The sequence below is a fragment of the Lepisosteus platostomus genome, chromosome 3, assembly GCF_059453375.1.
Source record: "Lepisosteus platostomus isolate fLepPlt1 chromosome 3, fLepPlt1.hap1, whole genome shotgun sequence".
NCBI lineage: Eukaryota > Metazoa > Chordata > Actinopteri > Semionotiformes > Lepisosteidae > Lepisosteus > Lepisosteus platostomus.
In genome coordinates, this window is record NC_142613.1 from 25,381,840 (window position 1) to 25,408,105 (window position 26,266).

The following is a 26,266-nucleotide window of genomic DNA, read 5'->3' on the forward strand; positions in this document are numbered from 1 at the left end:
AGGACCTCTCACATCCTGCAAACATGAATAACAAAGACATCTTCCTTTTGGCAACCACTAAGTATGAACACTGACAAAGAAGACTAGAAGGCTATCAATGCTTTTAACCTTCCTTTAACTTTTTATTATATTAAGACATACAATTAGTTGTGTTAAATATGGGATGGATGCTCTCATTGAAGCATTGTATATATACACAACCTGTGTAGCAGTTCAGTGACTATGGATTCTGGTCCAGAGGTTCATGTGTTCAAATCATAGTTGGTAACCTGCTATTGTACCCTTGAGAAAGTTTCTTCACTAAGTTTGCTCCATTAAATTACCTGTTGTACTCTTCAGGTCATCATTGGGCTATGTTTCTCTTAAGAATGTTCTTAATTGACTCATTTGGTTAAGTGAGGGATTAAAACAGGCACAAAGCTTTACTGGTAAAGACAGGTAAACCTCAAAGTTGAGCTATTGAAAAAGTTAACTATTATACAGTAAGAGTATATATAAGGTTGTCTCTCCATGTTTTTCTTATGCAGGCAAATAATGCTCTGTTGGTTGTGGCGGCAGTTTGGCTGTAGTTCACAGGTAAAATATAATTAGCAAGGCGCTCTCTATTTACTCTATCACCTCCTTTGAATATCTTGGACTCCGTGGCCAACTGCATTTTTGATTTTACTTGTTTATCGCCTTCCTACTGAAGTAAGAGACAAAATGTAAAAAGGGTTAACTGAAGTCAGTTCTGCCTGAAAATTAGACTTCTAAGCAACAGGGGTTTATGGCAGGAAAGGGGGTTAACTTATAAGGATTCCAGATGCGAGCTAGGAACCCCCCTGGGTGTAATCTTAAACTGACCATTTGGCCAGGACCTTGTAAACTGGCCAAATACCATGAACCCCCCTCTTTACCATCAGACCGATTGACGTCAGAAACGGAGAAGAAGATACTATATAACCCAAAAGTTTGTACCGGTACGGGGAACAATACTTCGGTTTTGTTGTTTCTTGCGGGAAACAAGACTTCGGCTTTATTGTTCCTTGCATGCAATAAACTTATCTGTTTTACTTCATCTCGGGATCAAGAACCTTATTCTTTCTGTTACAACACTACGTTCTACCCTGTCTTTTTATCTGAACCATCTGAACGGCTGACAACACTAATGACCGTGTCCAGTATTAATGTGTAGCGGCGAGGCTTGTTAATAAGAAAGAATTAAGTGTTCTGGGCTTTCCCAAATGAGGCCCCATCTCTGTTCATCTCTGTGGTGCAGCCACAGAGAAACTATTCATGCAGGCTGATTTAAGGTTTCCTTTGATAAGGGACAGCTCCCAAAGGGGGATGCACTTAGCTAAGCCTGGCTATCATGATCAATGGTCATCCATTGGCGCCTATCTGTCTAGGGAGTGCCAGATGGACATCTGGACTGCATTCCTAAGTGTCAGGAGTAAGTGACTCATATCTCACCTTGATCAACCAATCAGGGACTGGTAGGGCCGAGTAACCCACGTGGGACTCTGATGCCCATGGAACTTTCAGCCAATCAACGAGCTGAAGTTCCTCCAGGTAAAAACAGGCAACACAGAGGGCCTGAGAGATTCTGGAGAGAATTCTGTGGACTTTTCTAAAGGGAATTCAAAGCAGAATTCCAGGGCAGGATGGCCCAGGAGCATAAGGCTCCCAAGGGCAGGACATTCTCACAGCGCGCCTCCTGACCATCCTGAGACTCAGCCCGGACAACCACGGAACGGCCAGTGTGTCCGAGTGCCAGAACTTGCCTTTGTTCTAAGAGTCTAGAGCGGAGGTCGCCAGAGAGTAACCAGAGGATCCACCCGAGGTTAGCACCAGCAGCAGGCCTCGTGAACAGGTCAGAACTGTGGACAGCTGAATCACTATTCAGAACTAGCTCTTCATCAGGAACGAACCGGTCCTCTTCCTGACTTGCTGGGACCCACAGTCATCTTTTCTCCTGTGCGCAAACTTTGCTAGTTAAAGCCAACACTAACTAGCAGGTCAGTGAGCACCTGCAGCGCACCGTCGCAAACCACACAGCACAGCCTGGCACCTAGCCAGAGAGCGCGGATTGGACAGCAACAAGCCTGCAACTGTTGCCCGCAGGAGATCTGAATCCCCAGAGATTGGATGAGTATTCAACTTCAATGCATTACAGCTCGAGAATATCAATTTAATTCCTAAGAGTTATGTACTTGTTTTGAGTATCTAATGTAGAAGTTCATTTATGAAACGGTCTTAATGAATGATATACTGAACGTATGTCCTCTTGATATATGTAACACTTCGTAACTGACTGAATATATACCTTTTGTATTCTGATAACCCTCTCGATAAGATCTGTTAGGTTTATATGCATATTCTATGTATTAATAAATGTATCCTCGTGTATTAGTACCTGTGTGTGTGTGCGTTGTTTGAGTTATATCACATGGTTGGATTCTAAAGCCATCAAAAGAATCAATTTTGTGATTTACTGCTACAATTAATAATTGTCCCAGTAAATGCCCAAACGCTACAAAACTGGTGCCTTCAGAGAGCACACTACAAATGCTTGGTGATTTTAACATTCACATTGAAACCCTGTACTATAAATCATCATCTTATTTTTTTATCTACGCTGGAGTGCTTTGATCTCTCTTAATTGGTGTATTTTCCCTTCAATGTCTGTAGTCACATCCTTGTTTGCACTTCTGGACAAAATGCCTCTTAAAGTTTCAATATTCGTTACACTGACCTATGTAACCTATGTTCTGATCACATAGCTGTATTATTTGATATCTGTATCCCTCTTTCTTCAGTGAGAAATGCTCAATTTGCTTTAGAAACTTGAAATCTGAGAACAACTCTGATTTCTCTAAAGCTGTACTTAATTCTCCCCTTTTACAAGACTGGTCAACTATAACAGCTGACATAGTCAATAATCTAAACACTGCATTGACTAGCACTTTGAATAAACTCTCAATTTCCTGCAAGTGCTGCTCTCCATGGTTCACACCTGAACTTCACAATCTGAAACTAGCTGGACAGCACCTTGAACACTTAAGCAAAAAATCTGTCCTAGTGGTTCACACTCAGGATTATAACGAACACATACAAATGTACAGAGCTGCTCTAGCTTCTGCCAGATCCTTCTATATCTCCATTAACTCAATGCAAGGAAATCATAAAGTGCTCTTACAAAAGCTCACTAAACCACTGAGAATTCTGCCATCTCTTCTTCCACTCCTGATTGCTGACTTTAGGTTTTTCTAATTCTTTCAATCTGTACAACTACAACTATTTAAGCTTACGTTTTTCCACTGAATTTCCCTATGTACCAGATTTTTCTGAATTTAGCTTACTTAACTTGGATCAACTTATTAAATAAATATATTAACTTATTAAATAAAATATTAACATCTGTAATACAACTTCTTGTTGCCTAGATCCCATCCTTACCTCTTTATTGAAAGCTTACCTCCCAGACATCTGCTCGTAAATTATCTAAATCTGTGGTTCTCAAACTGTGGTATGCGTACCACTGCTGGTACACAGAGTGCCCGCAGGTGGTACACCAGATGACCCTGTAAATGTTTTGTGTGCACTGAAAAATTGGGACGGGTTTCCATATTTATTATTTTAATAAAATGAGTTTGTGTTAAATACGCAGCCTATGTACTACGATACAGCGTGTGCTAATACTTGAGTGAACACAAGAGCTACTATGTAATTCTATACGATTGTATAGGAATGCTTGGAGCGAATGTAAGCGACCAATTGTATTTGAAAAAGTTATCTTCAGCAAATAGGGAGGTAGGAGAATGTGCGTGATTTTGGAACAATGCCAATCTTGTGAGCACAGGAAAGTGTGATAGATAGAAAACTATTTAAGGTTCTAGATAAATTAAAAATACATTTGTTTTGCTCCCATGCAAATTAAATAACTTCTTTAAACTTCTGAGATGGACTGAAATGCAAGCTTGCGGATTGCTAAAGCAGGTAAACCCAACACTATTTGTGAAGAACTTTGTTTATAATAATAATAATAAACTTTATTTTATATAGCGCCTTTAAAGGTGGCTTCTCAAAGCGCTTTACAGGATGACAATAACAATAAATAAGAAGACTACAACAATAAATAAGAAAATTTCACAAGACAGGACACAATTTTAATTACAACAATACAACAATAACAATAGAGGAGACCGTGGAAGATGGTATTAAGAAGAGCAGAGGGGTGAAGAACGGAACCAGTTAAGTAAAGGCTTTTCTGAAGAAGAAGGTTTTGAGTCTGGATTTGAAGGAGTTTAGAGAAGGTGACTCTCTAATATCCTTGGGCAAAGAGTTCCAGAGCTTGGGGGCATAGCAGGAGAAGGCCCTGTCGCCCATACAATGTAGACGGGCTTGGGGGACAGTAAGGAGGGCAGAATTTGAAGAGCGGAGGTTGCGAGGTGGGGAGTAGGGCGATAAAAGTTCAGACAGGTATTGAGGTGCCAAGCCATGTAAAGCCTTGTAGGTGAGCATGAGGATTTTAAAGTCTACGCGGAATTTGACCGGAAGCCATTGCAAGGACTCCAGGATAGGAGTAATGTGAACACTTGTACTAGACCTGGTCAGGATTCTGGCTGCTGAATTTTGGACATACTGCAGCTTGTTCAGAGTAGATTTAGATACACCAGGGAGCAGAGCATTGCAGTAGTCAATTCGAGAGAATACAAATATGTTGATCAGCTTTTCAGCCACAGTTAATGATAGCATAGGGCGTAGTCTTGCGATATTTCTAAGGTGAAAAAAATATGTTTTGACAGTATGCTGTACATGTGGGTTGAATGTTAAGCCAGAATCGAATATAACCCCAAGGTTTTTCAATTTTGATTGAAGCTCAAGTACAGAGCCATCTACAGACAGGGTTACAGGACTGGCTTTACGAAGTTGATGGGGGGTACCAATAAGCATGACTTCAGTCTTATGTTTACCGTTTGCAAAAGTGCTGACTCATATTATGTGTGGAGAAAAAGCTGCTAAACAGCTTGACCTGCTGCCTCTTTCGAATGACACAGTCACTCATAGAATTATTGATATGGAAGATGTACATTGATAGAGCTCGTTAAGATGAGCAGATGCTTTTCATGGCAATTAGATGAGTCTGTAGATGGCGTTGATTTGGAAAATTTGCTCGTTTACGTTAGATATGAGTTTGAGGGCACGTCCCATGAGGACTTTCTGTTCCGTAAGCCGCTACTAACAAAAACTGCAGAAGAGCACATATTCCATCTTCTGAATGAATTTATCGAAGAGAATGGCATCGACTGGAAAAAATGCATCTGGGTTTGTACAGACGGTGCTAGAGCAATAACAGGCAGAGACAGAGGTGTAGTCGCATGAATTAGAGAGGTTGCTCCAGATATGAAGTGAAAACACTGCAGCATCCACCGCAAAGTCTTGGCAGTCAAGAAAATGCCTGAGGATGCCTGTCAAGTTGTGAATTGTATCAAGGCTCAACCAATGAATTCACATCTGCTATGCTTGACTAAAAAGGCTCACCCTTCTCACTGAAATGATAAATGTTCAGTGATATTTTTATTATGTGTATGGGATTTTGTATGCACATGCGTGCTCATGTTGGTCATTGAGACTGTGGTTCGTATGAGAAGATGACTTGTAGGTGGTACTTGGATGCTTTGTTTTGATCAGGGGTGGTACTTGGTCCAAAAAGTTTGAAAACCACTGGTTTAAATCATCATCAGTTCCCTTTTCCTGGGTCTAGTCCTTACTACCTTTAAGGCTGCATCACTCCTTTACTGAAGAAACCTGTTTAGGATTCTGATATAATGGTGAACTACAGATGAATCTCTAATTTATCATTACTATCTAAGGTTTTAGAACATGTGGTTGCACATCAATTACAGGCTTATATGATAGCTAATAACTTGTTTGAGCCATTTCAGTGTGGCTTCCACTCAAATCATAGCACTGAGCACTGAGTTTCCAGATTCTTCAGCCTGCTGTGATTTCCTTACACAGTGCAGAATTATTTTCTCAATGCAGCTATCTTTCTTCCTTTCTGACTTATCAAAAGTGGCATTCCTTATTCACCAGGGAAGTATTGGCCAACAGCTCTGTAGGAAAAGGAAGAACTGATGTTCATGAATTTTCAGCTGTTCAAGCACAAAAAATTTGACTCAAATTGCAATGATTACTGCAACTAAAAAAAGAAAACCACACAGTCTCTTGAAATTCCATCCAGTTCTGGACCTTGGCCATTGTGATTGGATGAGGGGGTGGCTTCTCCTTATTATTCAATAAACTGAAAGATTAATTAGCATGCCATTATATACCACCAGAACTAGAAGACCTCATGAGTCTGACATCCCATCTGAATGTGCATTTCAAGAACAACGGCAGGAGAGGTACCAGCAGGTCCAGTTGGATGAGTCCCCAAGGTTCCCTTACCCAGAACACTCTCTGAATCCAGCCCTGTCAGTTTCTTCTTCCTCATCAGCCAAGGAGGAACATTCATGATGCAGAATGAATGGGCTTACATCTATTGCAGAGGTAAGGGACACCTCCACGATCAATTCCCTGATATTCTAGTCTCACCTCAATAAGGAGAGGGAAAAACTTACTGAGCAAAGGAATTTAATCTCTTCATTTCCTTCACTACCTCAATGTACACGTTTTCCTGTCCTAGGGAACCTGGCAAGTCCAAGTAAATGCTGTTGTTGACTCTGGAGCTGCTGGGAACTTTATTAATTCAGGGCTAGCTGAATGCTTGAAGGCCTGCTCAGTTCCATCCAACATCCAAAGCTTGAATGGAAAACTCCTCGGCTCCAGACTCATTATCCAGCAGACCCATCCTCTGAATCTCACTATGGAAGCAACTCATCATGAAACAATTTCTCTTTTGTGTGCCTGATCCCCGCTCTGACCCTTGGTCTTGGGATTTCCCTGGCTGAAACTGCACAAACCTCAGATTGATTGTACTCACAAAGAACTCATCACCTAGAGTCCAGGGTGGCAGCATTCCCTCACAGTGTAGAAAGGTGACATCCATTATACCTCTCTTTCAGCTTCCTGCTACCATGCGTTTGCTGATGTGTTTGCTGCAAAGTTAAGACTGAAGTTCTGCCACCGCATCATCCATTTAACTATGCCATAGGCTTAGAATTAGTAGTTGAATCCATTCTTCCTCCCACCCACACAATATCTCCCATGCCAATGCGTGCCACACAACTCCAATGTATACTAGATCCACCTTCATGCAATTGTCAAGGTGCTCTTTTCTTTAAAAGCTTCACCCATTTTTCTCAAAATGTATCTTCTTTGGTTGAGGCTGAAAAGTTCAAGTGTCATCAGTCCACATCACTTTGTTCTGAAAAGATTTGTGCTTATCAAGGTTATTTTAAATGCTTTAGACGTTGCCTTTTGTGACGAGGTCATAAGAAAGGTTTCTTTCTGACAAGTCTCCCATGACTTCTGATTTCCCTCGACCATGATTCCTAGATCTTGTTTTACATCTTCTCGTGCTCTACTTGGATCATTGAACTTCACGGATCCTCTTCAGTGTTTGAAACCCTTGCCTGCTGACTGTTCTTGGATTTCCTCTTTGTGACACTGCCTGTGTTTATCTCCATGGCATGACTGCAGCTCTGCGACCACTGAACGGCTGCCTGTCCATATCTCTGCTGCCTGTTATCACTCTCCTGAGATTTGCACTTGTCTTCTCCTGCACATCCTTCTTCCAACTTCTTCCAACCCAACGCCTTGCAAAGAGTAACTCTTTGAAGTATGTCTGGCATATATTTGGCATATTTTTGGCTAGATGAGAATCCTCCCCTAATTTTAAACCTTTATAATGTCCTTATGTTTTCTAAATGGCACAACATTTCCAGTACAGAACATTCGTATTGTGTGTATACCTGTCTCTTTTGATTGTTTTATTGTACAGTACTTTGAGGTGATGTACAATGAAAAGGACCATTTGAAAGAAAGGTTATTATGCTTATTTGAATTGTGCACAAAAGTTGTTTTTTATCATCATACATACTTTTTCAGTAAGTCAATTCTCAATTCAGTGTTGATTGGTGTGATCATTATTTTAGGCACTTCTGCATGGTGGTCTAACCAATTTTGTAACTGATGGCATCTTTACTTTGTAATCTACTTTGATCCACATTATTCATTTATCAGTCCTTTTTTAATTAACTTGGTTCCCCTTGCAGATAGACAATGTGGTATGTTTCAGCATTAAGTAATTGTACTGTAAGTGTCATTTCTATTTCACATTTGTTTAATCTTCAAGCTTCCTGCACTTTCCTCATCAGGAAGCTGCTATACAAGATGGTTTGTCTGTGCTTCACAGATTCAATTAAAGAATCAAAGATAAATAATGATAAACCTAGAACAATAGCTTTAATGCTTAGCTAGTTGGTGCTTGCATTTACAGTATATCTGTCTCTTGCTTGCCTTGATTAAAAGGAGTGTGGGGGTTCTCTATTTCCTGTGTATAACAGCATAATCTCATTGGATTATAATTTTCATTCTCGGGTTACATGGAAGAAGGTTTATAGGCATATGGTTCTGTTAGCCCTAGAGAATATTGTGTATAGCTTCTGACCCAACTAGCTACTTTTTTACTAAATATTTTAAGTCTCCGCTGAACCCTGTTTCCATCCAGGGTGAGGACATAGAGGGGGTACAGTCCTACAAGTACTTAGGGGTACACCTGGATGATTAGCTGGAGTGGTCTGGTAACACTGACGCCCTATACAAGAAAGGTCAGAGCCGACTCTATTTCCTTAGGAGGCTCAGGTCCTTTGGTGTGTGTGGAACACTGCAACACATTTTTTATGAATCAGTGGTGGAAGCGGCCATCTTCTACGCTGTTGTGTGCTGGGGCAGAAGCATCATGACAAGAGATGCAAATAGGCTCAATAAACTCATCATGAAGGCTGGCTCTGTGTTGGGGCTGAGCCTTGATCCCCTGGAGGTGGTGGCTGAGAGGAGGATGCTGACCAAGCTCTCAGCCATCTTGAACAACGCCTCTCATCCACTTCATGGGACTGTTATTGGGCAGAGGAGCACTTTTAGCAACAGACTGCTCCAGCTACGGTGTTCAAGGGAACGTTTCCGCAGGTCTTTCCGGTGGCTGTCAGGGTGTATAACGCTGCCCTAGGCTAGGACTGTTAGCCCTTCATTTACTCGTCTATGGACAGCATGTTTGCTCCATTGTACTTTTTGGACAATCAGTCTGTATAAACCTATGCACATTTTGCACATATTTTATTATTTCTACAGTGACTATGATCATCACATTTTGCACACACCTTTGTATTTATTATTTTTTATTTATTTATTTTATATTTATTTTGTTGTCTTTTGTTTTTATAGCTATTCTGATGTCTGTTTTTGCTTGTCTTGGGCTGGACTGCTGTAACACATCAATTTCCCTACCGGATTAATAAAGTCTTATCTATCAATCTAAATTATTTTAAAATTCATCATTTCAGAATGCTAGGCCAGAACTTATATAATTCACCCCCCTTTTTTAAAACTTACTACCAGATAATACTTATTGTACATTATTATTGTTTCCCTAGGCTGCAATAATTTCAATGTCCTCTTCATTCACTTAAGAATGAATTCAGTAATGCTAATGCAATTTGAGCATTTATGAAACTAAAATTTACTAAATTACACTGCTGTACAAAGCATAAAAATAAATTTCCTCTGTTTGCATTTTTCTATCCTAATACATAACGAATCTAAAATACATGTAAAAAACATTCACAATAGCCAGATTTATAACTTAATGTAAGTTAATGGGATATCCATGTACAGTGGTATGCAAACTGTCACGGAAGCTGAATACGACTCCCGTGGAGCGTGTTGTAAAAGACCCTATGCGCGACGGTACAATCCGGAAGTGTCTGGAGAATGACGTCAGGGAAGGCATAGCAAGGTAAGGTCAGGATGACAGAGAGGGGGCAGTGACTGAGGCGATCAGGTGCACTTTGATACCATACGGCTTTGGAACAGCGGGAGGCGAGATACAGCTGGGGGGAGTGGTATTTTGATTTTCCTGCACGAACCGTATTCACTACAATACTATTAATGAGTCCCTGAGGCATATCGTTATAATATCAGAATTATAAAAAAATAAAACTTTGATGAGTTTGCACGAAAGACAAAAGGTACGTTTTGAGAAGTCGTGTACTCCTTGCAAATTAGTTTATTTTGACAGCTTGTTTTACTTGAAGAATTTAAAATCTGTCTGGGGTGAGTTTCCCCAAAACGATGAATCTTAGAGACTAACGAGCAACTTTATGATGTACGTACATAACGTACGAGCTACTTTTTCGTGCGTTTCCCAAAACCCCTCTTAATCGGTAATTTAACGAGCGAGTATAAAGTACTTCTTTGTTAACCCCTCCCCTGAAGTTGCTTAGCAAAAAGCATCACAAGTCGATTGAAAAATAATCGATTAACAATTCTTTCATTATATGGTGTCGGTTTTGGTCCTTCAGTGGGATGAAATAAAGTTGTGAAAAGGAATATGAAGCAAACATGACTTCATGACTTAACCACTATTTAAGCGAAAGTGTATAGACAGGTACAAAATGGAACCCTTATTGTTTCTAAGAGAAAAGAAAATAAATGACTGACATGCCGTAAAAGAAAACCAAGTTTAATTGTGTGGACAGTGTATGCGTCCTGCACGACGTCTTTGATTTAAAGCAACATTTTTTGGCGCGCTGCCATCGCTAAGAATCACAGTGTTTCATGAGAAAAAAACTGTTGTTATTTATAGTTATTGGGTGTATTGGAACTCAATGGAAAAATTAACTACTAAGCTTGGCACGTGTCACACAACAAATACAGGACCTATAATCAAATTTAAAAACAAGTAGGTCTAAGCTTTACCGTTAACAATCACGACAGAACATAAAACGGTATTCAAACTTTAAACATTGTATCGACCGCGGGTTTCGATATGGAATGGAGCAGGTGTGGGACTCAGGCAATGGGGTTGAACAACACATTTATTAACTCGAATCAGGAAAGGTACACATACAGGGACAGGGGTTACAGCGCTGCACCTACACTAACATACACACACACGCATGGAAGAGACTGTATCTCAGCCTCCGTCCCACTATATACAGTCCAGTAGTCCCCAGGTGCTGTTCTCAGCCCGCCCTATGTGGCGCTACATTGTAATAGATGTTACATGTTTCACGTTCTTTATGGAATTTAAATACAATTTAAACCCCACCCCAAAAGTACTAAAAGAGTATTATTAAAACATTTGACTTATGAATATGAACTTTACCCAAGATGACTAATAAATTCATTACTGTATAAATAAATGTTCTTTTTTTGAATTTCCTCTTACATAGTACAACAAAATATCAAAATCCTTAATATAAAATCTTAGTATTCTATATTTCCAGAGAATTGTCATGACGTGAATTGAATGTGCTCTGTCTGGCAATCTCTAAGCTAAGGTTGGCACAGGAGGTAGCCAGTTAAAGAAGCACTTAGTGATTAACGAGAGGGTCGGGGAGCATGTAGATTACGAAGGATTTAACGTTCTACTTTAGTTACGATAGGTTTTGGGAAACACTCGTAAATTAACGATCGATCTTAACAGCGAGTTTACGATGTTCTTAGCGTTACGATGCTTTTGGGAAACTCACCCCTGTACTGTAGTTTTATTTAATTGAGCAGAAAGTCACCTTGCTCTTACAAGTGGCTCTCTTAAGCAGAGTTTGTGTTAACACACCACACCCTTTTGAATGAAGTTTAATCACCTTTTTCTGTCCAGGGGGATTGGGCAGAGTGATGGAGAATGAAATAGATAACCACCAGCACTTTTCCTTCCCTACTAGTGCGAGGTGATAATGCGGAAATTGTTTTTTTATTTTATTGGGAGTGTGAAAATTGAGTGAGCACCAGGGCCATAGTGAGATTAACACAGTGAGATCACTGAGATGGATAATTTTAGTAAAATATGTTGACAAATGTTTTAAGTTTTGCTTTCATGAGGCAAGATAAAATTGTATCCAGCTATGAATCAACTACATGACCTTGCCCCCATGAAATTTTTGGGAAAAAGGGTTTAGTGGGCAGCATTGTTCACAGTGTGGTGCCCATAGAGTTTTAAGTTTAATACACTGTACAGTATAACAGTATAAAGCAATTATGTCTTTTTATGTTTATAATTGTTATTCTTGCAAGTACATTTTGTATTCAGTTTGCTTCTGTGTGTTAGCAGGTGGGCAAACGGTCGAGATGAAAATTCTTCTACAAGGAGCATACCTTTACGCTTCCCTGGAGAAGATGACACCATATTTTTTCGGCTCTGTATGTTGCTTAAGCCATTCCTCTTTGGCACTAGACATAGAGGTGGGAAGACACCTCCCCCTCCCCCTTCCCTCGGCCTGCCTGACCTGTCCGCATTTTACACCATTCTGTGTTTGAATCGCAGCGGTTGAGATAGAATACTGAGAGACAGAAAAAAAAGTGAACCCTGGGTTAATTTTTAAATTCTATTTTACCTTCAATTTTTTATTTTATAAGTTCGTATTAAACTTATTTTCTGATAGTCAGATTTAACGTATATTTGAACATACCCAGACTATACCAAGTCTTGTAAATTAATGTTTTTACAAAATGTTGAAGAAGTGCAACAATTTATAACAGTGCAAATTTTAATACTAATTATTGATTACTAATAGTTTATGCACCTGACACCTGACTTTCTTATTTAGATGTTAATGAAATATTGAACTGTGGCATAACATTCAAAAATACACCAAAAAAAGTCTGTGATATTTGTGTAGATGAAACTTTCTAAAATTTATTTTAAAAAAATAAAAATCTTTATCTTTCCATTTGTAAAGTCATGAGAAAGTACCATAAGCCCCTGCTTTGTTTAACAATGGTTTCAAAAATAAAACTAACTGGTGAGAAAGCTATGTTTAATGATAATTAAAAGATTTCAAGTTAAAATAAATTATTTACATTCCATTATTAAGTTTTAAAGGCAGACACGCTCAGTGCCGTAAACACTGCAAGCTGCATAACGGTTTCTTTATGGTGCGGCCTCTTCTCTGACTGAGCTCAGTGGGTGGTGCGCTATTTTCTCAAGCACCTGCTGATTTGCTTCACACCACAGGAAGACAGGACAATGTGAATCTGTACGAAATGTATTTTGGGTTGACAAAATGAAAGTTTTTAAAATGTTTAATTAAAAAGGAAAAAAAAACTTTTTTATGGGTTTTCAAATCATGCAATTTCTATTTTAGGCAGATACGTTATTGTTTCTTATTCTTGACTTTCTTAAAAATTTAAAGAATCAGTTTTGCATCTTGCCCCACACTATTATGTTACATTTTTATGTTTTCGAGAGACTTCAGAAGGCTTCAACTGATGCATAAAAAATATAACACCTGGGATCCACTTTATTCAAATTAAGGTTTCAAAAATGCAACCAGGTACTAGGTATTGTTTAAATAAAAAGACAAATCGCAATCCTTAAAATGCCTGTGGTTTGAAGGCTCTGTCATTTGTTCACCAAGTAATTGACATCTGAAACATCATGTCTCATATACAGCCATTTTAATAAGTGAAGGTTATGAAAACTGAAGAAAAAAAACACTCTGAAATCACTATTATTAAAATTAATGCTGTTAATAATGACCAGACACATTACTATAGTTTCAGTGGTATTTTTAATACTGCTTTGTTATTCTCGATTCTAATTACAATATATACGATTTTGTTTTAAGGTTGTTGGAAAGGCATCTGTTAAATCTGAATAAAGTGTTTTGAAGTGAATTAGGTTGAGTTAAACTGGGTGAACTGGTTTTTACTCCAACTGAAGATAATACAGATGCAGCCATTCAAAACGCGTGAGGTACAACATGGTACAACACGTGGGCGTGTCCCATCAAAACGCGGTATGATGCGGTGTAACGCATCATTTGACGTTATACAGGAACGTTTCCTGAATCACCTTCTAAAACCGCCAGGAGGAGCCAATAAAGCTTAACCTCTCATGTACAGCACTTGAGCTTTTAAATTTAAACTGTGTATTACAGCATGTTAATCATCAGTCATTAAAAAGTTTGTATATTTTATGAAAGCAAGATTGTTCAGTTGGGCAAAAGTACACAACCTACCTTTATCATAAATATTTTAATTATGCAGAAATATTTTATGCATCAAAGCCTTTACCGAAGATATTAATAATAGTATTAATAATGAATGACCTTGGACAAGCTGTAAACTCAAAGTATTACGCTGGTCCACATTCTTTGTAACTGTCATTTTAAACGAAAATACTTTATTTTTTCGACAAAAAGTAACACCCCAGCATTTCGTTGATCTAACTAACAAGGACGGGACATTAGCTAGCCAATATGATAAAGGAATAAATGACTTTTTTTGTTCATTCATTTAGCACATTTATTTGAACAATTCCATCAATTGTACAAGCATTGAAAAACTGTCCAATCCCTAGTTCCTCGGGCATTTTCTTTTACTATAACAGACAAAATCTGAAAACCGAGCGTCTCATAATTTCTAACAACGAAAATAATTTAAACTGCGACACTTTTATCATTCAACGAGAGCTCAAAATATCACAAGGATCCTCAACAGAACAACAAAGACAACAGAAAAAATATGTGGATCAGATACTGATCATGAGAATCCAAGCTTTTTTATTTACGCTAAGAAGTAGTCTTTAAAATTTCTTCATCACACAGTAAAGTCAAAATTCCGGGGTGTGCATATATTAGAAAATATAGGACTTCTTCGAATGTGTATCAGGCAATCAGATTTCAAGACCGGAATTATCCATTTTATAATGGGGAATATAGTATGGAATCACGTATCTACAGAAATTAATAATGATATTAATTTAAGTATCTAAAAATATGTATATATATAGCAGATAGTATTACTGTATTCCACTTTTTTTGTAAAGGTGGAAAAACAGATTCACAACGCGCCGCTGTGTCACACTTCTGTGTAAAAAAACGTTTTGAACACCCTGTTTTTAATTAAGTTAAGAATAGGAATGTTCCTGCTTACAGTCTTAACATAAACATATTATGTAAACTGTACTGTATATTGCTGGTCTTGGTAGTTTAAAGAAAAAATACACACCAGTATTCCATTACTCCCTAAACATTTTAACCATCAAAGTCTTTCATGTGGTTATAGTTTTTACATGCTCCTTCTGAGCATGTTACTGACCATATTACCTGCCCTGCCTGTGGGCACTTTTCCTGTCCATGGGGGAGGGTGGACTGTCTTTAATTAGAAGGTTAGCCTATTCTACTCTGAGAATGTAATGGGGGTGGAAAGTGCCCTTGGTCATTTAATTAGTATTACAATTTGCACTGATTCCCTTGCGAAGATATAGACATAAGAATATTCGTGCATGGTCAAAAAATGGCATTAAGCACTTCAAATTAATATGGTCAGTAACAGTAAACAGTAACATGCTGTAACAAGATCAGCTAAACTGGGAAGAAAACGCTTTCAGAAAAAATGTTTCAGGTGTGAAGAACATAGACCCCCAATGCATTTTCAACCAAACCTGTTTCCACACACCCTGCCCCCACTGCGATTAGAATATACACAAAGCACTTAAATATTTCGAGCTGATGATCAGGTGTTTCCGTCAACACCTTCCAGCAGCACTCCTGTACCCAGACGAGAGAGAGACACAAGACAAGCCCGCCAAGAGCGCGAGTGAGCCAGAGCGCGAGCCCAAGAGAGAGAGAGGGAGAGAGCAAGAGTAACCACCAAGGGTTGCGGAACCAGGGAACTATTTACATGGAATATGGGCGATCTCCCCAGACTATACGCCCGTTTCACTGTTACCTGGATATCTCTTTATCCAGGTAACAGTTTCACAACTCACGCTCCCCCCTGCCTGTCTGACTTTTTTTAACCCTTCTGTGCCTGGGCTGCTGCAGGTAAGATATTTTTCCGAGAAAATAAAAGAAATAAAAAAAAATAGAAATTTCACCAGAGCCTCTTCTCTTCTTATGTCTAATTTTTAGTTTAGAAGGATTCAAGCAGAATTTTGGATCAAAGGCAGCAACCTCAATCAAGCCCAAATCATAATTGAACCCATTCAGAGCCTACATTACATTTAAGTGTTTCTTTCTGAATAGAAGATCCTCACACCTGAAGAAGGCTTGCGTTTTCTCTCTTCTCTTTTAACCATGTGTACAATGCTATGATACAATTTAAAATAATTAAAAGTTTAAACAGTATCAACTAAATTCCATTAATATAAGTATCGAGTGGTATTAAATAAATACAGCTTTTTAGTATAGATTACACTTTTCTAAAATGTATTTAAAAAATAAAAAGGATTACAATCTAATCTTTCCACGTTTGATCCCAAAATCCCAAGAAAAATAAATCTAAACGGGGAGAAAGTTATGCTGAAAGTTTATTAAGATACTTAGAAGACAAAGATAACAACTTATGTTGCATTTGTCTGATTGTGAATCAAAAAAGACATTTAATTAAACACGCGTTTGCGATTTAAATCAAAATGGGGATCTCTCTTATTATCAACACTAGTTCAATTGTGGTTCTTCTCAGATACTGTAGTTGGGCATTCAGGTAGATTGTCAGGCGAAATAAAAACAGGTTTCGATAGTTAATAACCACTTTTAATGCACGAAACACAGGTGATTTTTCTTCCTCCTAATCAGCTTAGAAATCTGTGTACACTGTAAGGTTTTTACTTCTTAATTAAACGTTTAAAATACATGTTTCAAATAGAAAAAAATAATCTTCTGTTGTCTTCCTGTATGTAGAACAGATCAGCAGGTCTTTTTACCCCAATCAGAGGGGTGTCAGATGGTGTCAGCCAATCACCATTCTGAAGCCGTACCATAATTTCTGGTATAGGCAAACACCAGAATTCTGTCGCATAGATTAAATTATTTTAATTTTAGGAAATTATGAAATGCTCAGTTGAAAGCAAGGGAGATTGTCTGTTAAAGTGGACATAAAAACAAGAGTTTGCTGCGGTGTTATTGGAAACCCAATTTTAACAACAAATCGCCGGCATTATATCCTAGAAGACACAGACCAGCGCCATTGGGAGCATGCCCGGAACGTAAAAGAAAATGCCAGACGAACTAGGGATTGGACAGTTTCCAAATGCTTGTACAATCGATGGAAATGTTCAAATAAATGTGCAAAAGAAATAAACAAAAAAATAATTTATTCCTCTATAATATTGGCTAGCTAATGTCCTCTCTCTGCGAGTTATTTGTGGCTGTGTTTCTGCGTTGCGTAGCAACGATTAACTATATTCTCAGGTGGAGGAATGTAAACAGCTTAATCTTCGTTTTAAATAAATGTTTTTAATTACAATTCATTCTATACAGTAATTGCATATTTGGTGACCATTTAATAAAACTTTGATGCTTAAAATGTTTAGGGAGAAATGGAAGACTAGTGTGTATTTTTCCTTTAAACTACCAAGACCAGCCATATGCAGTACAGTTTACATACATTAATATGTTTATGTTCCTAAATTAATATTGTTTATGACCTTCAGGTGCGTTATGCTCCTCTTCTTCTTATGCTCAGCTACTAAAATTTCCCTTTAGTGGTAAAATTTCATATAAATATTCAATACTAAGCGGATTAAAATGTGCACTGTAAATAGATTAAATGATTAAATCTTTTCACTACTGACCAATGCACCATCAGTGCCCCTTTTGGTCATTTTGGCCAGCCAATCACTTACCGCGGTACGGCGTGGTGGCGCACGCATAGTTGCCCGCAGTACGGGTTTGTACCGTGCATTTTGAATGGCTGCATCTGTATTCACGTTTGCTAATTCACATTTTTATTTCATTATTAATTTCACTTAACACTGAATATTTTATAATATATAAAAAATGTTAATAAACTGTATATAAAATTTACCTATTTTATTTTTTAAACGTCTCTGAAGAAAAACTTGTGTTCTAAGCAGGTAGTGAACTCAGATCACCTAGACAGAACCCCTACTGACAAACCCACTGTACCAAGAGGCTGCTTGGAAACACAGATGAGACAAACAGCTGAAAAATGTTTCAATCATGCGTGAATGAGTCAAATTAATAATAAAACATGTATACAAAGAAAGTGGATTACGGTAATACTACCAGCTATATAAATACATATGTTTAGATCCTTAAATTAATAGTTATTAATTTTTTTAGATAAGTGATTCCATATATTCCCTATTTAGCAGATTCTAAAAGAATGTGTTTTTTTATTCATATTCATAGAAAAGGTTAAAAGATACAGCATTTTATAAAGTATATAAACTTAATATAGTCAGAATGAGCATGTCAAAACTTTTCCAAAATAAGCCCAGAAATTGACAGAGTAAAAGAGAGTGGAATACTGTTGTGTATTTTTATTTAAACTACCACTACCAGCAATATACAGTAGGCATAATATTGTAGCGCTCTTGCCCGGTGGTGAGGAGGAAATGCACCTACAGATGCAGCCATTCAAAATGGGTGAGGTATTTCGCGGCATTCCCCGGTGGGCATGTCGCGGTATCACGCAGTTCACGTGTGTCACGTGGCTTACTATCCGGTGTCGCCTTGTAAAACCGCCAGGGGGAGCTTAACCTCTCATGTACAGCATTTGAGCCTTTAATTTTGAACTGTGTATTACAGCATGTTAATCATCAGTCATTAAAATGTTGGTAGATTAATCATATCCTCTCCTCTAGTAGGAGCACCAAGTGTAAACATATAACGTCCCTATTAAAAATAATGGCAAAACAGAAGTTCACTTTTTCTAGAACATACCTTCCTATGGACACTCCTAAAATGTATAAAATAGTGTCCACAGCATCTCATAATAGAGGCAAATGGGGAACTACAAACGCATTTCATACAATGCCATCCATGAGGGGTTAAATACACCCTGAGAGAAATTAATTTCTGGATAATTCAACGGCTGTGATTTCTGGAATATGTATTATCCCAAATATTTTCAAAAGAAATTGAATCATTTCAATGAATCTGTGCCATTCAAGTACCTGCTCCAGACAGTAACCACTGCTAAGGGTTTATATGAAGCTTGCATTAAAAGACTTTAAAAAAATGTCATGTTCCCATAAAAAAGTCATGCCTTGGAGTATAGACCCCCAAAGAAATGCCATAGACTCAAACTGCAAAATAAACACATACAGAAAGAAAGTATTTGTATTGTAATTGCAAATCCTGGTATGAGTGATTGGTATGACTTTCCTCATTACAAATCTCTTATTAGAATTTAAATTTCTCTGTAACTCCAGGTCAGAACAGAGAAAATGTAACTGCCTTAAGGAGTTTACGATTATGAAAAATAGAAGGATAAGCATGATACGTATGTCTTCTGTCATTTTCTAAGTCATGTTACTGAGCACCAAATCTTATTGAGAATTAGAATCCATTTAAGGTTTATACCATTAAAGTAAAGGTTTATTCCATGCTGAAAATGTTTGTACCAGACTTTTTTGAGGCCTGTTTAATTGTGTCTGAAGTCTGATGTTGTACATTTTATTGTTAAAAAGATCCATGAAAATGTCACTACTAAAGTTAGTTGGTACTGTTGGTATTGTAAGTGGCAAGTAGAGCTCATAGTTTACCGCTCCTGTCTTTCTGAGCAAGGAAGAGCTCTTCATCTGCAACACATCTTTATGAAAGCGACCCTTTAAGAACAAAACAAATTCCATAATTTGGTAACACCATGGCTGAGTCATTCATGCCTACCTCAGACATTGTACTACACTCATACTGTAAGTACTTCACACAAGTGCCAGACATCTTTTTCAACTTTCACTTTTGCAAGTGACAGAACTATAACAATAATTTATTATTAATTACTGGCAAAGGATTGTGTACAGCATATAAAAATTCTCACATACACATACTGTATATCATTAAAACCTACACTTGTTCTCTCAAATCTATAAACAATAGTTTTATATATTTATTTATTGGAAACTAGCAAGTGCACAAAAACCAGGCAGACAGTTGGTAATTCTGTTTGATAGGTATGCTCAGTATTATATCAGGGCAGTACCAGGACCGTTCAACACTCTGTAATGACTATAGGTTATTGTGAAGTTAAAGGGAACTTCAGAGATTATGCACTTTAAAATTATAAAGTGTTTAATAACCTTGCAAGGGTTTGTTGCTTTTAGTTATCTGTCACAACTTTTTTTTTCTTTTGAGCAGGAGAAAGCCTGGATGAATTTATGAGAGATTTAAATGGTTGAGCATGTGAGTTTGAGGTAACATGCAAATGTGTGTTTCATGCATGAAGCACGAGATATGATATGGCGGCAGATGGTTCACTGAAATTGCTGCTGCAGACAATACAAGGTACAGTATAAAGCTACTGTAACTGCTTATCATTTTTGTCAGAAGTATGAGATTTTATTTTGAAGATGGGTACAGTACAAAACAAATGTTTTCACATTAAAGGACACATCAGTCTTCTGCATTTGGAGAAATTAGCTTTTTAATGTAGAGTATTGAGATTATTTTATTTCAATGAAATTCCTCCAAAATTTAACTTCTGGACATATACTAGAGAAATTGAAGATTGAAGACTTTTGTTCAATGTTACATGTTGTGGCCTGAAAAAAGACACAGGCACATCCTTGCTTGTGACCTAATCTTCTTGCTGAAGTGTCAAGAAATTCTGCTAATAGGCAAAATCCCTACTCAGCAAGCTGTGTGAATTGTTATGTGTATGTTCAACCGTATCCATAAACTTTGGATAAATTAATTGCTTTGGAAGTACAGGGGTATGACTCATATTCATTCTATTCTATTTCACCACAAAAGCCCGGCAGAACACTGAAGTGCTTTGTGAACAGCTGTTGTGAATGGCTATGAGTTACAAGTAGACCAGCCAGCAGCCATATCACCCTGCAACTCACAACTGGCAACCTACTGAAGCTAAGCAGGTGTGAGTACCTGGATGGGAGACCTCCTGGGAAATCATAATCAGGCTAATGCATTTCTACATTTTCTGTATGAACCAGCTTAGAGGTTCATACAGAAAGACAGCTTGTGTTTAAATTGAGTGTAAGGTAATTTATGCTTCTAAAGTCATGGTCAGCATTTATTATTGTACTGTGCTGTGAACTTTTTCTGTGCCCAGTCACATTATTTTATAGCGTTTTTATTGCGATATTAAATCCGGTGGCGCTGTGTGTTAGTTTCCTGACTCCCATGTCACATGGTCTGTGATTGAATCCCATGGAACTATGACTTTATTTTTTAACAAACATTTCTTTGAAAAAATGAAACGTTTCCCTTGGTCAGAGATTAAATAAAACCTCACTCGCACCAAACAAATTTATATTTCTAAATATCACGACATGATCGAATTTAAGTCTTTTTAATAACAATGAATAGTCACCTATCATTCATCTCTAAATAAACTTTATTTTATAGCGAATAGGTAATTAGATTGCTCATAAACCTAATCGCTTTTTCTACATAAACACAGCGTGATTGCTCTCTGAAAATGCTTTTCCTTAAAGCGATTCTATTGAGGGAGTAGCCCAGCTACCACTTAACACTGTACTTCCTACTTTGAATACCTGTGAGACCGGTTTAATTTGTCACAGCCAGCACTCCGGGAGGGAGGGGGTTGAGTAGTGGAGGCAGACGAGATTTCCAGCGAAAGACACCTCCCCCTCAAAAACCCAGTAAGCAGTAATGCTTTAAGTCGAAAATCGAGGTAGATTTTGAGGATGATAAAGAGGGTAAACTGGGATGGGAGGAGGGTTTGGTTTTGCATAAGGGGCAGAAGATTTCCCTTGTAAGGATGGAATCAAAAGCAATCTTAAGTGGTGAGAAAGCTGTGCTCAATGTATTTAAGGGAGTTAAAAGTAAAAGGAGATGCTTCATATTGCTTGACTAATTTTAAAAACTAAGTTATAAATGCAAACGCTCCCTCGGTGCGCTGCTTTGGTATGCCGGGTCTTACACAGTGCCTGTCGGCAGTAAGCGTTACAATATACATACCCAACACTGCTTGTACCCATCTGTCATGCAAATAAAACACCATCAGCGCTTTTATACAGTATATCGCCTTTAAACACATATATTTAAACACACGTTTACGATTTAAATCAAAACGCGATTCAAATCAATATAAATGTATATTTTGTAACGCATAGGTGACTATTCATTGTTATTAAAAAGACTTAAATTCGATCATGTCGTGATATTTAGAAATATAAATTTGTTTGGTGCGTGTGAGGTTTTATTTAATCTCTGACCAAGGGAAACGTTTCACTTTTTCAAAGAAATGTTTGTTAAAAAATAAAGTCATAGTTCCATGGGATTCAATCACAGACCATGTGACATGGGAGTCAGGAAACTATCACAGATCGCCACCGGATTTAATAACGCAATAAAAACGCTATAAAATAATGTGACTGGGCACAGAAAAAGTTTACAGCACAGTACAATAATAAATGCTGACCATGACTTTAGAAGCATAAATTACCTTACACTCAATTTAAACACAAGCTGTCTTTCTGTATGAACCTCTAAGCTGGTTCATACAGAAAATGTAGAAATGCATTAGCCTGATTATGATTAAAAAACACATAATTAAACACGCGTTTGCGATTTAAATCAGAACACGATTTAAATCAATATAAATGTTTATATTGTAACGCATACTGTCCAGCCTCCATTTCTCTATAAAAATTTACTCTGTTGCACAAACACACACACAATAGAAGCAGGAACCGCTGCCAGAAGGGAAGAAGGTGACTATTCATTGTTATCAAAAATGACTTAGAATCGATCATGTTGCGATATTTTGAAATCTAAAAGTCAATTGATTGTCCATAATATCGCTATTCTATTTTTTCGAAGAAATGTTTGTTAAAAGAAAAGTCCAGCACCAGCTGGATTCGAACACACAACCTGTGCGTCGTTAGTCACGCACCTAGACCAGTAGGCTACAAGACAGCTCGCATGAACAGGCAGGCGAAACAGCCCTACACAGCCCTGTCGCAGCACACGAATATAATCATACCGTTATTAAATTCTTTAGATACGCGATTCCATATTATATTCCCTTTTAATCAAATTCTAAAAGTATGCTTGTTGACTCCGGTATCACGTTAGTTAAAGACTTCGAAGCTTAAAATGTTTAGGGAGAAATGGAATACTGGTGTGTATTTTTTTCTTTAAAGTACCAAGACCAGCTATATACTGTATGTTTATGTTCCAAAATTAATATCGTTTATGGCCTTCACACGCGTTACAGTATGCTCCTATTCTTTTTATGCTCAGCTACTAAGATTTCCCTTCAGTTGTAAAATTCAATATCTACAACGGGCACAGTAAAGACGTTTACAGTAAGTCTTTCTACGACAGACCAACGGACCACGAGTGCCCCTGTCGGTCAACCAATCACGCACCGCGTCATAATGCGTCATGATACGCGATACCGCAGCCAATTACCTGCGGTACATGTCTGTACCGCTCACTTTGAATGGCTGCATCTGTAGGCATTCAGGGTACTGCGAAGCAGGCTGGGAGTTGTAGCCGAGGGGAGTCTGCACGATGACCAGCAGCTGACCCTGCTTATGTAAATACTGTAGTGTTACATTAGTAACATATCTGTGTTGTCTTCTGTTAATGAGTTACCACCCTAAACCTGTGTGCGTGTTCCATCGGTCCCCTTATATGTGTGTAAATCCTGTGTTTGGGTTTGGTGTTGAAGGGAGAATAAAAGCGATTGCTTGTTTTCCTATCACGTCTCCATTTGTCCTTTGTCTTGTGTGAGCTCAAAAACATTACCTTGGTGTCACAAGTGGGCAGGATGGAAAACCTGTGGCAGACGCTAGTGGACTATGTCAAGTGCCAACTGACCCTGAAAGCCTGGGCAACTCCTGGGTACAACAGGTGACCACAGCCCTTACAAGGGCTATTCAGTAGTGGTCCCGTCAGTGGAACTGGGGCGACTGCCCCAGAGAGGAGAAGCCCTCCCTGCCGAAGCTGGCCAGCTGTCCCCACACCCGTCAGCACGGGTACAATGTGGACACTATGACAGGGAAGTGTCTTGGGAAACATATGAGGCGCAGTTCCAGCTCGCGGCTCGGACAAATGGCTGGATGAAGCGGCCTGCCAGGTGCTCCTTGATGTCCTGGAGAAGGACCGTGGCGACTATACGGCTGAGTTTCAGCATGGAAGAGGCGTCGGACCTGATGCGGGAGAGGCTGGCTCTGCGGTGGTGCCGACCAAGAGAGCGACTGGGCCCGGTCACTGATGTCATGTTCCTCGCCCGCCGAGAATACTCAGCTTTCCCCCAGGAGGTGCAGCAGGAGATGGCTCTCCAGGCCTTTCTCAAGGCCCTCTCACCCGAGGAGCTGCGGTGCCGGCCTCACTGGAGCAGGCCTTGGCTCCTGGAAGTACCACTAGACGGAGTGCGCCAGCTTGCAGCAGTCCGGGGGAAACAGATGCTTGCCATCCGTCTGGGTACAGTAATGGTGTGCCACCCCTGCTACCTCGCACCCATCCAGGAGGACTGCATCCTGGGGCTGGACCTGCTGCAGCGGGTGGGGGCCAGTTTGGACTTGGACCGGCAGAAGTTGGTGTGGCAGGGAGAGCGACTTCACCTGGTGGAGGGCAGGCCTGGCAAAAGCGGGGGAAAAAGAGGCAGTGGCAGCAGCGGCAGCGTCAGTCACCGGGGCGGACCAGGACTGCGAGCCGGGGAGCAAGCGTGCCGGATCCTGCCCCCGAGTCAACTGGGGGGCCAGCTGGGGGAAAAAGAGGCAGTGGCAACAGCGATGGGCCCTGAGTCACCTGGGGGGCCAGACAAGTCGCCGGTGGCAGGGGCCGAGCATTGCATGGAAGCAAGTCATGCTGTTGAGGACCTGTACCAGCGAAGCGGTTGCAGGTGCTACTCGCCCAGAACGAGGACCTCTTGGCGGCAAGGGATAAGGACCGCACCCGCGCTGCCCTGGTCCAACACGATATCGACACCATTGACGCTCGGCCCATCTGCATCCCAGCGGGACACATGGCTCACGCCAAGCGGACTGCTGCCGAGGAAAAGATCCGGGAGATGGCTGCAGCGGGGTTGATTGAGCCCTCCGGGAGCCCGTGGTCGGTGCCAGCTGTACTGGTCCAAAAAAAAGACGGCTCGTGGAGGTTCTGCGAAAACTACAGCAAGCCGAATGAGGTCACTTGGAAAAACTCCTACCCCCATGCAGAGGACAGACGATGCCTCGGACTACATCACCGGGTCGACCTGGTTCAGCTCCCTTGACCTCCACAGCGGCTACTGGGAGGTACCGCTCGCTCCTGATGCTTACCCAAAGACAGCCTTTTCCATCAGCCAGGGCCTCTGGCAGTTTACTGTCATGCCGTTTGGCCTGTGCAATGCCCCGGCGACCTTCGAGAGGCTGATGGAGTGGGTGCCAGCATCGGTCCCGCGGAACCAGTGTGTGCTGTACCTGGATGACCTGCTGGTCCATGCCTGGGGCTTTGACCAGGCCTTGACAAACCTCCAGGCGGTGCTGGCCTGCATCCACCATGCTGGCCTGAGGCTCAACCCCCACAAGTGCGAGCGCCAGCGGAAGGAGGTGACCTTCCTGGGACATATTGTTGGACTGCGAGGGGTGGCTACAGACCCAGGTAAGGTTGCCGCAGTAAGGGGCTGGCTGACTCCCCGCACCGTCGCGGAGCAGCGCAACTTTCTGGGGATGGCCTCGTACTACCAGAGGTTCGTCCGGGACTTCATTAGCATCGCTGCCCCGCTGCACCGCCTCACCTCACCTCACCGACAAGGGACGTTTCGAATGGGACGGCTTTTGGACGGTTACACGAAGCTCTAGTGGGGGCCCCCGTGCTGGCCTACCCCGAACCGCAGTTACCTTATATCCTGGATACTGACGAGAGTGATTCGGGGTTGGGCGTGGTGTTGGCGCAGGAGAGGTCGGATGGGGAGTGGATGGCCGCATATTACAGTAGGGCTCTGAATAAGGCCGAATGGAACTACTGCGTGAGCTGTCGCGAGCTGCTGGCAGTCCGCCACTTCAGGCCGTACCCGTTTGGGACCCGGTTCCGGCTGCGGACCGACCATGCATCTCTCACCTGGCTGCTCCACTTTAAGGAGCCGGAGGGGCAGATGGCGCAATGGATAGAGGTCCTGCAGGAGTACGCTTTGCCCGAATCTTTTCAATTACAACCAATGCACCACAAGT

At 40.1% G+C, this 26,266-nt stretch overlaps 1 protein-coding gene across 11 annotated transcripts in view; it reads right to left on the reverse strand.

Annotated features, from left to right (window-relative positions):
- The window catches only part of crim1 (cysteine rich transmembrane BMP regulator 1 (chordin-like)), a 632,333-nt gene that overhangs the window by 346,385 nt on the left and 259,682 nt on the right, over positions 1–26,266 (reverse strand). The gene's annotated exons all lie outside the window — the stretch shown is intronic.